This window comes from Scylla paramamosain, chromosome 12 (assembly GCF_035594125.1).
Source record: "Scylla paramamosain isolate STU-SP2022 chromosome 12, ASM3559412v1, whole genome shotgun sequence".
In the NCBI taxonomy this organism is placed as follows: Eukaryota; Metazoa; Arthropoda; class Malacostraca; order Decapoda; family Portunidae; genus Scylla; species Scylla paramamosain.
The window spans coordinates 28,382,948-28,395,447 of NC_087162.1; the positions used below are offsets into that span (position 1 = coordinate 28,382,948).

The following is a 12,500-nucleotide window of genomic DNA, read 5'->3' on the forward strand; positions in this document are numbered from 1 at the left end:
AGGGGGTTGAGTGGTGGCTTGAGAGGGCCTTGGTGGGGGCTGACAGGGTTTGGTAGGGCTTGGCAGGGGTGACAGCAAAGGCTTCTGTTTAAAATCTCACATCTCAAGCCACCTCATTACTTGAGAGGTGACAAAGGGCTTGGCAGAGCTTGACAGGGATTGGTAGAGGTGACAGAGGCAGGCAGGAGTGACAGGGGATGACAAGGAACACCTCAAAATTAATGTACACGCATGTACAGACCGACTGCCCCTCTAAAAATGCTTCAAACTTTCCTTGTTTTGTATAAGCTTGAGCACCTGGTACACTCACGGGCACACAGCACCCCCGGGCCGTCCCCCAACACCTTAGGGCCCGGGAAAGGGTGGTCCCAGGCCGGGATGGAAATAAATAAATAAAAATAAAAGCTGGAACCGGCCTTACCTTTCTTGAGGGCGTCTTCTTTATGTCTGTACATATTTCCATGGTGGCACACGCTACTAGCCGCCCCCTGGACACGCCCCTCGCCACCTCACGCATGTACAGACCGACTGCCCCTCTCTGAAAAGCAACAAATTCAGCCCTATATCAAGTCTGACTCGTGCCTGTTTACATTTCTCTGGGTCTCTGTCAGGGCTCAGGCGTGTATAATGGGAGAATGATAGAAAACGAAAGATTTTCAGGGGAAACTAGTTATAAGTCTATTATAAAATACCGTGATACAACCACTAATAATGTCTTAATAATGCACTTTTTCCTAACAGTATACTGAGGTCGACAAACTGAAAGGCTTTGGAGTAGTCAACAAAGACTGATTTCACTAATGAATTGCTTGGTATGTCAGTCACTTTGAATCGTCTTTTTGCCTTGTGACTAATTTTTAATGTCTCGGTTAGGTTAGGTTAGGTTAGGTTAGGTTAGGTAAGGTTAGGTTAGGTTAGGTCAGGTCAGGTCAGGTTAGGTTAGGTTAGGTTAGGTTAGGTCAGGTTAGGTTAGGTTAGGTTAGGTCAGGTCAGGTCAGGTTAGGTTAGGTTAGGTTAGGTAAGGTTAGGTTAGGTTAGGTTAGGTTAAAAAAAAAAGATATTTTTTTTCAGGTGAGGGCCAGTTAGGTTGTTTTTGTGGTACAGATTTAAGGTACAGTGACACATGGTACAGTGGCTTATGGTGAAGGTAGACAAGGCCTTCCTGCACCATTAGCACCATAGAGTACAGTGCTGTGGTACTGTAGCACTGAAATATTAAGCAAACACAAAAAAAAAAAAGATATTTTTTTTCAGGTGAGGGCCAGTTAGGTTGTTTTTGTGGTACAGTTTTAAGGTACAGTGACGCATGGTACAGTCGCTTATGGTGAAGGTAGACAAGGCCTTCCTGCACCATTAGCATCATAGGGTACAGTGATGTGGTATTGTAGCACTGAAATATTAAGAACACGAAAAAAAAACGATATATTTTTTTTTAAGTGAGGGCCAGTTAGGTTAAGTTTTTGGGGTACAGTTTAAATGTACAGTGACGCATGGTATAGTGGCTTATGGTGCAGGTAGACAAGGCCTTCCTGCACCATTAGCACCACAGAGAGAGAGAGAGAGAGAGAGAGAGAGAGAGAGAGAGAGAGAGAGAGAGAGAGAGAGAGAGAGAGAGAGAGAGAGAGAGAGAGAGAGAGAGAGAGAGAGAGAGAGAGAGAGAGAGACTTAACCAAACCTAACTAACTGAATTAATATAAACCTAACCTGATGGAAAGAAATAAAGAAAAAATAAAAGCTGCAACCGGCCTTACCTTTCTTGAGAAGCGTCTTTTTTATGTTTTTACATATTTCCCTGGTGGCAGACGCTACTAGCCGCCCCCTGGCGACACCCCTCGCCACCTCACACATGTACAGACCGACTGCCGCTTTAAAAAGCAACAAATTCACTCCTATATCAAGTCTGACTGGTGCGTTTGTTTACATTTCTCTGGGTCTCGGTCTGGACTCAGGCCTGCAGGATGGGAGAATGTTAGAAAACGAGAGATTTTCAGGCAAAACTAATATAAGTTAATGTTGTGATACAAAACTACAACCACTAATAATAATATACCTCATGTTTTAATAATGCCAAGACAATACAAGATAAACATTAATGACTTACAATGAAAAACAAGATGGAGATAGACAAATTAGGAAAGAAATAGGTTTCTATAGAGTATTACTGTGTGTGTGTGTGTGTGTGTGTGTGTGTGTGTGTGTCACTAATTTCTATCTCTTTCTCTCTCTCCTGAGAACTATTTCATATTGCTGTACATCAACATGAAATATCACCACACAAGCCTCTCTCTCTTTCTCTGCACCTCACAACACAACACAACACTTTATCACACTAATCAGTAAACAATACCAAAAGCTCCCCTTCTGCAGGCCTGACTCCTCCCTTTCATTCAGACCCTTTCTTTCCCTCTCTCTCAGCTTGCCCGCCTTCGTATCTGCGTCTATATTTACTCTTGATTCAAGTATACAACTCTACACCATACTGACCTATAGGTACAGTGCAAATAGCTTTTCTTCCTCCCTGTTTTTCCTGTCTCTCTGCCTGTCTGCCTCTTTCTCCCTCTCTACTGACTCATGGCTCAAAGATACAAGTCTAATTAAGCTTTGAACCTCTCTGTCTCTACAATATCATAAAACCTCAACACTCCAAACCAAACCAACCCTGCCAACACCTACCTGTCTCTCTGCCTCAGTCAGTCAGTCAGTCAGTCAGTCAGTCAGTCAGTCAGTCAGCCATTCAACCAGCCAGCTTGCCATTCAACCAACCAGCCAATCAATCAGTCACTCAGCTAGTCAGTCAGTCAGTCAGTCAGTCAGTCAGTCAGTCAGTCAGCCAGTCAGTCAGCCATTCAACCAGCCAGCTAGCCATTCAACCAACTAGCCAATCAATCAGTCACTCAGCTAGTCAGTCAGTCAGTCAGTCAGTCAGTCAGTCAGTCAGTCAGTCAGTCAGTCAGTCAGCCATTCAACCAGCCAGCTAGCCATTCAACCAACCAGCCAATCAATCAGTCACTCAGCTAGTCAGTTAGTCAGTCAGTCAGTCAGTCAGTCAGTCAGTCAGTCAGTCAGTCAGTCAGCCATTCAACCAGCCAGCTAGCCATTCAACCAACCAGCCAATCAATCAGTCACTCAGTTAGTCAGTCAGTCAGTCAGTCAGTCAGTCAGTCAGTCAGTCAGTCAGTCAGTCAGTTAGCCATTCAACCAGCCAGCTAGCCATTCAACCAACCAGCCAATAAATCAGTCACTCAGCTAGTCAGTCAGTCAGTCAGTCAGTCAGTCAGTCAGTCAGTCAGTCAGTCAGCCATTCAACCAGCCAGCTAGGCATTCAACCAACCAGCCAATCAATCAGTCACTCAGTCAGTCAGTCAGTCAGTCAGTCAGTCAGTCAGTCAGCCAGTCAGTCAGCCATTCAACCAGCCAGCTAGCCATTCAACCAACTAGCCAATCAATCAGTCACTCAGTCAGTCAGTCAGTCAGTCAGTCAGTCAGTCAGTCAGTCAGTCAGTCAGTCAGTCAGTCAGCCATTCAACCAGCCAGCTAGCCATTCAACCAACCAGCCAATCAATCAGTCACTCAGCTAGTCAGTTAGTCAGTCAGTCAGTCAGTCAGTCAGTCAGTCAGTCAGTCAGTCAGTCAGTCAGCCATTCAACCAGCCAGCTAGCCATTCAACCAACCAGCCAATCAATCAGTCACTCAGTTAGTCAGTCAGTCAGTCAGTCAGTCAGTCAGTCAGTCAGTCAGTCAGTCAGTCAGTTAGCCATTCAACCAGCCAGCTAGCCATTCAACCAACCAGCCAATCAATCAGTCACTCAGCTAGTCAGTCAGTCAGTCAGTCAGTCAGTCAGTCAGTCAGTCAGTCAGTCAGTCAGCCATTCAACCAGCCAGCTAGGCATTCAACCAACCAGCCAATCAATCAGTCACTCAGCTAGTCAGTCAGTCAGTCAGTCAGTCAGTCAGTCAGTCAGTCAGTTAGTCAGTCAGTCAGCCAGTCAGTCAGCCATTCAACCAGCCAGCTAGCCATTCAACCAACTAGCCAATCAATCAGTCACTCAGCTAGTCAGTCAGTCAGTCAGTCAGTCAGTCAGTCAGTCAGTCAGTCAGTCAGCCATTCAACCAGCCAGCTAGCCATTCAACCAACCAGCCAATCAATCAGTCACTCAGCTAGTCAGTTAGTCAGTCAGTCAGTCAGTAAGTCAGTCAGTCAGTCAGTCAGTCAGCCATTCAACCAGCCAGCTAGCCATTCAACCAACCAGCCAATCAATCAGTCACTCAGTTAGTCAGTCAGTCAGTCAGTCAGTCAGTCAGTCAGTTAGCCATTCAACCAGCCAGCTAGCCATTCGACAAACCAGCCAATCAATCAGTCACTCAGCTAGTCAGTCAGTCAGTTAGTCAGTCAGTCAGTCAGTCAGTCAGTCAGTCAGTCAGTCAGTCAGTCAGTCAGTCAGTCAGTCAGCCATTCAACCAGCCAGCTAGGCATTCAACCAACCAGCCAATCAATCAGTCACTCAGCTAGTCAGTCAGTCAGTCAGTCAGTCAGTCAGTCAGTCAGCCATTCAACCAACCAGCTAGCCACCCAACTAGCTAACCAGCCAGTCAATCAGTCACTCAGCCAGCCAGTCAGTCAGTCAGTCAGTTAGTAAGCCAGCCAGCAAGCCAGCCAGCCAGCCAGTCAGTCAGTCAGTCAGTCAGTCACTCAGCCAGCGAGTCAGCCGGCCAGCCAGTCAGTTAGTTCTGTGGGCCTGTGTATGGTTCTGGTGGGCGTCTGTTTGGTTTGTGTTAGGTTCAGCTAGCCCTCTGTTTGGTCTGTGTTTGGTCTCTGGGCCATAGATGCAGCAAGACCGGTTCAAAATTCCAAGCACTGACGCACTGCACAGACTACCACCTCATGCCTGCTTGGTGTGAAAGAGTCTGCTGGGACAAATGACCTACACAGCAACTTGTATCAGTCCCCCAGATGTGTTCCTGGAAGCTCAGTGTTATGGATGCAGTGTGACATGCTGACTTAGGGAAGGCTGTCTGTCGTGGCTGCACCTTGCTGTGGCTAAGAAAAGGCTGTGTTTGTTTGAAGTGCTGTACTGGTCATGCTGGGAAGTGTACAGGTCACCATTAGTAGTAGAAATGTTGCACTAGAATGAAATTAGTTGGGAAATGTAATGCATAATTATTGGCAGGGAAAAGATGGTGACAGGGATGCTGGGACGTGCTTCACTGTGCACCGTGGTGGCCGCCCCTTGGTGCTTGGCGGTACCTTATAGGGCATCAAGGGGCAGTTATTGTAGTCTCATCTTACAGCAAAACAAGTAAAAGAAAAAAAATAGTAATAATAATAATAATATAAAAATTTTTTTTATCATTGTCTTGATGAGCACAAATCTTTCCCTGCCAATACATAAACAGCACATTTTTTCACTAAATTTCACCATTGTAGTACACATTTATACTAGTAATGATGACCTGTAGACTTTCCAGGCATGACAACACTTGAAACACAACCATTTTGTTAGCTACAGCATAGAGCAGCCACCAGACAGCCTTCCCCCACGTCAGCATGTCACACACTGAATCTGTCAGTCTGCTTTCAAGAACACATGAGGGACTAACAGGAGTTGCCATGTACTTAATTTCCTGCAGATTCTTTCACACCAAGGAGTAGCAAGTTGGAAGTCTGTGATTGTAACTATCCTGCTCAATTTCAGCTTCTATTCTAATCTCTACTTAATCTCCATATAGTTCCATTTTGGCCATAAGTCACTGTTTACTTAATCAATCCCTCCTAAGACACTGCACTTTTTTCAGATTATAGAGCTGATAGGTCTCGGTAGGGGGTTGAGTGGTGGCTTGAGAGGGCCTTGGTGGGGGCTGACAGGGTTTGGTAGGGCTTGGCAGGGGTGACAGCAAAGGCTTCTGTTTAAAATCTCACATCTCAAGCCACCTCATTACTTGAGAGGTGACAAAGGGCTTGGCAGAGCTTGACAGGGATTGGTAGAGGTGACAGAGGCAGGCAGGAGTGACAGGGGATGACAAGGAACACCTCAAAATTAATGTACAGACCGACTGCCCCTCTAAAAATGCTTCAAACTTTCCTTGTTTTGTATAAGCTTGAGCACCTGGTACACTCACGGGCACACAGCACCCCCGGGCCGTCCCCCAACACCTCAGGACTCGGGAAAGGGGGGGTCCCAGGCCGGGATGGAAATAAATAAATAAAAATAAAAGCTGGAACCGGCCTTACCTTTCTTGAGGGCGTCTTCTTTATGTCTGTACATATTTCCACGGTGGCACACGCTACTAGCCGCCCCCTGGACACGCCTCTCGCCACCTCACGCATGTACAGACCGACTGCCCCTCTCTGAAAAGCAACAAATTCAGCCCTATATCAAGTCTGACTCGTGCCTGTTTACATTTCTCTGGGTCTCTGTCAGGGCTCAGGCGTGTAGAATGAAAGAATGATAGAAAACGAAAGATTTTCAGGGGAAACTAGTTATAAGTCTATTATAAAATACCGTGATACAACCACTAATAATGTCTTAATAATGCACTTTTTCCTAACAGTATACTGAGGTCGACAAACTGAAAGGCTTTGGAGTAGTCAACAAAGACTGATTTCACTAATTAATTGCTTGGTATGTCAGTCACTTTGAATCGTCTTTTTGCCTTGTGACTAATTTTTAATGTCTCGGTTAGGTTAGGATAGGTTAGGTTAGGTTAGGTTAGGTTAGGTTAGGTTAGGTTAGGTTAGGTCAGGTCAGGTTAGGTTAGGTTAGGTTAGGTTAGGTCAGGTTAGGTTAGGTTAGGTTAGGTTAGGTCAGGTCAGGTCAGGTTAGGTTAGGTTAGGTTAGGTAAGGTTAGGTTAGGTTAGGTTAAAAAAAAAAGATATTTTTTTTCAGGTGAGGGCCAGTTAGGTTGTTTTTGTGGTACAGATTTAAGGTACAGTGACACATGGTACAGTGGCTTATGGTGAAGGTAGACAAGGCCTTCCTGCACCATTAGCACCATAGAGTACAGTGCTGTGGTACTGTAGCACTGAAATATTAAGCAAACACAAAAAAAAAAAGATATTTTTTTTCAGGTGAGGGCCAGTTAGGTTGTTTTTGTGGTACAGTTTTAAGGTACAGTGACGCATGGTACAGTCGCTTATGGTGAAGGTAGACAAGGCCTTCCTGCACCATTAGCATCATAGGGTACAGTGATGTGGTATTGTAGCACTGAAATATTAAGAACACGAAAAAAAAACGATATATTTTTTTTTAAGTGAGGGCCAGTTAGGTTAAGTTTTTGGGGTACAGTTTAAATGTACAGTGACGCATGGTATAGTGGCTTATGGTGCAGGTAGACAAGGCCTTCCTGCACCATTAGCACCACAGAGAGAGAGAGAGAGAGAGAGAGAGAGAGAGAGAGAGAGAGAGAGAGAGAGAGAGAGAGAGAGAGAGAGAGAGAGAGAGAGAGAGAGAGAGAGAGAGAGACTTAACCAAACCTAACTAACTGAATTAATATAAACCTAACCTGATGGAAAGAAATAAAGAAAAAATAAAAGCTGCAACCGGCCTTACCTTTCTTGAGAAGCGTCTTTTTTATGTTTTTACATATTTCCCTGGTGGCAGACGCTACTAGCCGCCCGCTGGCGACACCCCTCGCCACCTCACACATGTACAGACCGACTGCCGCTTTAAAAAGCAACAAATTCACTCCTATATCAAGTCTGACTGGTGCGTTTGTTTACATTTCTCTGGGTCTCGGTCTGGACTCAGGCCTGCAGGATGGGAGAATGTTAGAAAACGAGAGATTTTCAGGCAAAACTAATATAAGTTAATGTTGTGGTACAAAACTACAACCACTAATAATAATATACCTCATGTTTTAATAATGCCAAGACAATACAAGATAAACATTAATGACTTACAATGAAAAACAAGATGGAGATAGACAAATTAGGAAAGAAATAGGTTTCTATAGAGTATTACTGTGTGTGTGTGTGTGTGTGTGTGTGTGTGTGTGTGTGTCACTAATTTCTATCTCTTTCTCTCTCTCCTGAGAACTATTTCATATTGCTGTACATCAACATGAAATATCACCACACAAGCCTCTCTCTCTTTCTCTGCACCTCACAACACAACACAACTCTTTATCACACTAATCAGTAAACAATACCAAAAGCTCCCCTTCTGCAGGCCTGACTCCTCCCTTTCATTCAGACCCTTTCTTTCCCTCTCTCTCAGCTTGCCCGCCTTCGTATCTGCGTCTATATTTACTCTTGATTCAAGTATACAACTCTACACCATACTGACCTATAGGTACAGTGCAAATAGCTTTTCTTCCTCCCTGTTTTTCCTGTCTCTCTGCCTGTCTGCCTCTTTCTCCCTCTCTACTGACTCATGGCTCAAAGATACAAGTCTAATTAAGCTTTGAACCTCTCTGTCTCTACAATATCATAAAACCTCAACACTCCAAATCAAACCAACCCTGCCAACACCTACCTGTCTCTCTGCCTCAGTCAGTCAGTCAGTCAGTCAGTCAGTCAGTCAGTCAGTCAGTCAGCCATTCAACCAGCCAGCTAGCCATTCAACCAACCAGCCAATCAATCAGTCACTCAGCTAGTCAGTCAGTCAGTCAGTCAGTCAGTCAGTCAGTCAGTCAGTCAGTCAGTCAGTCAGCCAGTCAGTCAGCCATTCAACCAGCCAGCTAGCCATTCAACCAACTAGCCAATCAATCAGTCACTCAGCTAGTCAGTCAGTCAGTCAGTCAGTCAGTCAGTCAGTCAGTCAGTCAGTCAGCCATTCAACCAGCCAGCTAGGCATTCAACCAACCAGCCAATCAATCAGTCACTCAGCTAGTCAGTTAGTCAGTCAGTCAGTCAGTCAGTCAGTCAGTCAGTCAGTCAGTCAGTCAGTCAGCCATTCAACCAGCCAGCTAGCCATTCAACCAACCAGCCAATCAATCAGTCACTCAGTTAGTCAGTCAGTCAGTCAGTCAGTCAGTCAGTCAGTCAGTCAGTCAGTCAGTCAGTTAGCCATTCAACCAGCCAGCTAGCCATTCAACCAACCAGCCAATAAATCAGTCACTCAGCTAGTCAGTCAGTCAGTCAGTCAGTCAGTCAGTCAGTCAGTCAGTCAGTCAGTCAGCCATTCAACCAGCCAGCTAGGCATTCAACCAACCAGCCAATCAATCAGTCACTCAGCTAGTCAGTCAGTCAGTCAGTCAGTCAGTCAGTCAGTCAGTCAGTCAGTCAGTCAACCAGTCAGTCAGCCATTCAACCAGCCAGCTAGCCATTCAACCAACTAGCCAATCAATCAGTCACTCAGTCAGTCAGTCAGTCAGTCAGTCAGTCAGTCAGTCAGTCAGTCAGTCAGTCAGTCAGTCAGTCAGCCATTCAACCAGCCAGCTAGCCATTCAACCAACCAGCCAATCAATCAGTCACTCAGCTAGTCAGTTAGTCAGTCAGTCAGTCAGTCAGTCAGTCAGTCAGTCAGTCAGTCAGTCAGTCAGTCAGCCATTCAACCAGCCAGCTAGCCATTCAACCAACCAGCCAATCAATCAGTCACTCAGTTAGTCAGTCAGTCAGTCAGTCAGTCAGTCAGTCAGTCAGTCAGTCAGTCAGTTAGCCATTCAACCAGCCAGCTAGCCATTCAACCAACCAGCCAATCAATCAGTCACTCAGCTAGTCAGTCAGTCAGTCAGTCAGTCAGTCAGTCAGTCAGTCAGTCAGTCAGTCAGTCAGTCAGTCAGTCAGCCATTCAACCAGCCAGCTAGGCATTCAACCAACCAGCCAATCAATCAGTCACTCAGCTAGTCAGTCAGTCAGTCAGTCAGTCAGTCAGTCAGTCAGTTAGTCAGTCAGTCAGCCAGTCAGTCAGCCATTCAACCAGCCAGCTAGCCATTCAACCAACTAGCCAATCAATCAGTCACTCAGTCAGTCAGTCAGTCAGTCAGTCAGTCAGTCAGTCAGTCAGTCAGTCAGTCAGTCAGTCAGTCAGCCATTCAACCAACCAGCCAATCAATCAGTCACTCAGCTAGTCAGTTAGTCAGTCAGTCAGTCAGTAAGTCAGTCAGTCAGTCAGTCAGTCAGCCATTCAACCAGCCAGCTAGCCATTCAACCAACCAGCCAATCAATCAGTCACTCAGTTAGTCAGTCAGTCAGTCAGTCAGTCAGTCAGTCAGTCAGTCAGTCAGTCAGTTAGCCATTCAACCAGCCAGCTAGCCATTCGACAAACCAGCCAATCAATCAGTCACTCAGCTAGTCAGTCAGTCAGTTAGTCAGTCAGTCAGTCAGTCAGTCAGTCAGTCAGTCAGTCAGTCAGTCAGTCAGTCAGCCATTCAACCAGCCAGCTAGGCATTCAACCAACCAGCCAATCAATCAGTCACTCAGCTAGTCAGTCAGTCAGTCAGTCAGTCAGTCAGTCAGTCAGCCATTCAACCAACCAGCTAGCCACCCAACTAGCTAACCAGCCAGTCAATCAGTCACTCAGCCAGCCAGTCAGTCAGTCAGTCAGTTAGTAAGCCAGCCAGCAAGCCAGCCAGCCAGCCAGTCAGTCAGTCAGTCAGTCAGTCACTCAGCCAGCGAGTCAGCCGGCCAGCCAGTCAGTTAGTTCTGTGGGCCTGTGTATGGTTCTGGTGGGCGTCTGTTTGGTTTGTGTTAGGTTCAGCTAGCCCTCTGTTTGGTCTGTGTTTGGTCTCTGGGCCATAGATGCAGCAAGACCGGTTCAAAATTCCAAGCACTGACGCACTGCACAGACTACCACCTCATGCCTGCTTGGTGTGAAAGAGTCTGCTGGGACAAATGACCTACACAGCAACTTGTATCAGTCCCCCAGATGTGTTCCTGGAAGCTCAGTGTTATGGATGCAGTGTGACATGCTGACTTAGGGAAGGCTGTCTGTCGTGGCTGCACCTTGCTGTGGCTAAGAAAAGGCTGTGTTTGTTTGAAGTGCTGTACTGGTCATGCTGGGAAGTGTACAGGTCACCATTAGTAGTAGAAATGTTGCACTAGAATGAAATTAGTTGGGAAATGTAATGCATAATTATTGGCAGGGAAAAGATGGTGACAGGGATGCTGGGACGTGCTTCACTGTGCACCGTGGTGGCCGCCCCTTGGTGCTTGGCGGTACCTTATAGGGCATCAAGGGGCAGTTATTGTAGTCTCATCTTACAGCAAAACAAGTAAAAGAAAAAAAATAGTAATAATAATAATAATATAAAAATTTTTTTTATCATTGTCTTGATGAGCACAAATCTTTCCCTGCCAATACATAAACAGCACATTTTTTCACTAAATTTCACCATTGTAGTACACATTTATACTAGTAATGATGACCTGTAGACTTTCCAGGCATGACAACACTTGAAACACAACCATTTTGTTAGCTACAGCATAGAGCAGCCACCAGACAGCCTTCCCCCACGTCAGCATGTCACACACTGAATCTGTCAGTCTGCTTTCAAGAACACATGAGGGACTAACAGGAGTTGCCATGTACTTAATTTCCTGCAGATTCTTTCACACCAAGGAGTAGCAAGTTGGAAGTCTGTGATTGTAACTATCCTGCTCAATTTCAGCTTCTATTCTAATCTCTACTTAATCTCCATATAGTTCCATTTTGGCCATAAGTCACTGTTTACTTAATCAATCCCTCCTAAGACACTGCACTTTTTTCAGATTATAGAGCTGATAGGTCTCGGTAGGGGGTTGAGTGGTGGCTTGAGAGGGCCTTGGTGGGGGCTGACAGGGTTTGGTAGGGCTTGGCAGGGGTGACAGCAAAGGCTTCTGTTTAAAATCTCACATCTCAAGCCACCTCATTACTTGAGAGGTGACAAAGGGCTTGGCAGAGCTTGACAGGGATTGGTAGAGGTGACAGAGGCAGGCAGGAGTGACAGGGGATGACAAGGAACACCTCAAAATTAATGTACAGACCGACTGCCCCTCTAAAAATGCTTCAAACTTTCCTTGTTTTGTATAAGCTTGAGCACCTGGTACACTCACGGGCACACAGCACCCCCGGGCCGTCCCCCAACACCTCAGGACTCGGGAAAGGGGGGGTCCCAGGCCGGGATGGAAATAAATAAATAAAAATAAAAGCTGGAACCGGCCTTACCTTTCTTGAGGGCGTCTTCTTTATGTCTGTACATATTTCCACGGTGGCACACGCTACTAGCCGCCCCCTGGACACGCCTCTCGCCACCTCACGCATGTACAGACCGACTGCCCCTCTCTGAAAAGCAACAAATTCAGCCCTATATCAAGTCTGACTCGTGCCTGTTTACATTTCTCTGGGTCTCTGTCAGGGCTCAGGCGTGTAGAATGAAAGAATGATAGAAAACGAAAGATTTTCAGGGGAAACTAGTTATAAGTCTATTATAAAATACCGTGATACAACCACTAATAATGTCTTAATAATGCACTTTTTCCTAACAGTATACTGAGGTCGACAAACTGAAAGGCTTTGGAGTAGTCAACAAAGACTGATTTCACTAATTAATTGCTTGGTATGTCAGTCACTTTGAATCGTCTT

General features: G+C 45.7%; 1 protein-coding gene and 1 long non-coding RNA gene across 6 annotated transcripts in view; both read right to left on the reverse strand.

Annotated features, from left to right (window-relative positions):
- The window catches only part of LOC135106069 (E3 ubiquitin-protein ligase BRE1A-like), a 19,659-nt gene extending 19,167 nt beyond the window's left edge, over positions 1-492 (reverse strand). For all 5 annotated transcript variants that reach the window (XR_010271118.1, XR_010271117.1, XM_064014912.1 and 2 more), the window contains exon 1: positions 422-492. The gene's annotated coding sequence lies outside the window, so the exon portion shown is untranslated. The remainder of the gene's footprint in view (positions 1-421) is intronic.
- A 1,254-nt stretch (positions 493-1,746) lies between these two features.
- The window catches only part of LOC135106070 (uncharacterized), an 86,399-nt gene continuing 75,645 nt past the window's right edge, over positions 1,747-12,500 (reverse strand). Inside the window, exons 27-30 of the long non-coding RNA XR_010271119.1 lie at positions 12,084-12,200; positions 7,548-7,747; positions 6,230-6,346; positions 1,747-1,951 (exon numbers count right to left, since the gene is read on the reverse strand). This is a non-coding gene — a long non-coding RNA (uncharacterized LOC135106070). The remainder of the gene's footprint in view (positions 1,952-6,229; positions 6,347-7,547; positions 7,748-12,083; positions 12,201-12,500) is intronic.